This window comes from Penaeus japonicus, unplaced genomic scaffold, assembly GCF_977035675.1.
Source record: "Penaeus japonicus unplaced genomic scaffold, GWHDUDI00000001_assembly GWHDUDI00000035, whole genome shotgun sequence".
Classification (NCBI taxonomy): Eukaryota; Metazoa; Arthropoda; class Malacostraca; order Decapoda; family Penaeidae; genus Penaeus; species Penaeus japonicus.
The window spans coordinates 23469649-23472148 of NW_028234437.1; positions in this window are offsets into that span (position 1 = coordinate 23469649).

Below are 2500 nucleotides of genomic sequence, written 5' to 3' on the forward strand. Positions count from 1 at the left end.
TGATTCCTGTACGGGCTTGTAATCAGCAGTGAAGAGGTGATTCCGTAACGGGCTTGTAATCAGCATTGGAAGCGCGATTCCTGTAACGTTGTAATCAGCATTGGAAGAGGTGATTCTGTACGGGCTTGTCATCAGGCATTGGACGAGGCGATTCCTGTAAAGGGCTTGTTAATCAGATTGGAAGTGGCGAATCCTGTTTAAACGGGCTTGTAATCAGCAGTGGATGGACGTGATTCCTGTAAACGGGCTTGTAATCAGCATTGGAAGGCGATTCCGAACGGGCTTGTTAATCAGCACTGGAAGAGCGATCCTGTAACGGGCTTGTGGGAGAATCACCCAGTGGATGAACGTGATCCTGTAACGGGGCTTGTATCTAGCATGGAAGGAGGAATCCCCTGTAACGGGCTTTGTAATCTCATGGATGAAGTGAATTTCCTGTAACGGGCTTGTCATCAGCAGTGGATGAAACGTGATTCCCTGTACCGGCCTTGTAAAATACAGCAGTGGAAAAGGTGATTCCTGTAACGGGCTTGTAAACAGCATGAAGAGGCGATTCCCTTAACGGGCTTTGTAAATCACAGTGGATGAACGTGATTCCTTAACGGGCTTGTAATCACATGGATGACGTGATTCCTTTAACGCTAGTAATCAGCAGTGGAAGAGGAGATTCCTGTAACGGGCTTGTAACACATTGGAAGAGGCGATTCCTTAACTGCCGTGTAATCAGCATTGGAAGAGGTGATTTCCCTGTACGGCCTTTGGTAATCTCATTGGAAGAGCGATTCCATAACGGGCTTGTAATCAGCATTGAAAGCATTCCTGTAAAGGGCTTGTATCAGAAGTGGATGACGTGCTTTCCTTAACGGCTTGTAATCCAGCATTGAAAGGCGATTCTGTAACGGGCTTGTAATCAGCATTGGAAGAGGCGATTCCTGTAACGGGCTTGTAATCAGCAGTGGATGAGTAGATTTCTGTAACGGGCTTGTAATCAGGCAGGGAAGAGTGATTCCTGTAACGGCTTGTAAACCGCAGTGGATGACGTGATTCCTGTAACGGGCTTGTAATTCAGCCAGTGGAAGAGGTGATTCCTGTAACGGGCTTTGTAATCAGCGTGGAAGAGGTGATTTCTGTAACGGACTGTATCAGCATGGAAGAGGCGATTCCTGAAAACGGTGGCTAGTCTTCAGCAGTGGATGACGTGATTCCTGTAACGGGCTTGTTAATCAGCAGTGGATGACGTGATTCCTGTAACGGGCTTGTAATCAGCAGTGGAAGAGGCTATTTTCCTGTAACGGGCTTGTAAATCAGCATTGGAAGAGTCCCCGTTCAAGCCCGCGATTCCTGTAACGGGCTTGTAATCAGCAGTGGAAGAGGCTATTCCTGTAACGGGCTTGTAATCAGCAGTGGAAGAGGCTATTCCTGTAACGGGCTTGTAATCAGCAGTGGAAGAGGCTATTCCTGTAACGGGCTTGTAATCAGCAGTGGATGACGTGATTCCTGTAACGGGCTTGTAATCAGCAGTGGATGACGTGATTCCTGTAACGGGCTTGTAATCAGCATTGGAAGAGGCGATTCCTGTAACGGGCTTGTAATCAGCATTGGAAGAGGCGATTCCTGTAACGGGCTTGTAATCAGCAGTGGATGACGTGATTCCTGTAACGGGCTTGTAATCAGCATTGGAAGAGGCGATTCCTGTAACGGGCTTGTAATCAGCAGTGGAAGAGGTGATTCCTGTAACGGGCTTGTAATCAGCAGTGGATGACGTGATTCCTGTAACGGGCTTGTAATCAGCAGTGGATGACGTGATTCCTGTAACGGGCTTGTAATCAGCAGTGGAAGAGGTGATTCCTGTAACGGGCTTGTAATCAGCAGTGGAAGAGGTGATTCCTGTAACGGGCTTGTAATCAGCAGTGGATGACGTGATTCCTGTAACGGGCTTGTAATCAGCAGTGGATGACGTGATTCCTGTAACGGGCTTGTAATCAGCAGTGGAAGAGGTGATTCCTGTAACGGGCTTGTAATCAGCATTGGAAGAGGCGATTCCTGTAACGGGCTTGTAATCAGCAGTGGATGACGTGATTCCTGTAACGGGCTTGTAATCAGCAGTGGATGACGTGATTCCTGTAACGGGCTTGTAATCAGCAGTGGAAGAGGTGATTCCTGTAACGGGCTTGTAATCAGCAGTGGATGACGTGATTCCTGTAACGGGCTTGTAATCAGCAGTGGATGACGTGATTCCTGTAACGGGCTTGTAATCAGCAGTGGATGACGTGATTCCTGTAACGGGCTTGTAATCAGCAGTGGAAGAGGCGATTCCTGTAACGGGCTTGTAATCAGCATTGGAAGAGGCGATTCCTGTAACGGGCTTGTAATCAGCAGTGGAAGAGGCGATTCCTGTAACGGGCTTGTAATCAGCAGTGGATGACGTGATTCCTGTAACGGGCTTGTAATCAGCATTGGAAGAGGTGATTCCTGTAACGGGCTTGTAATCAGCAGTGGA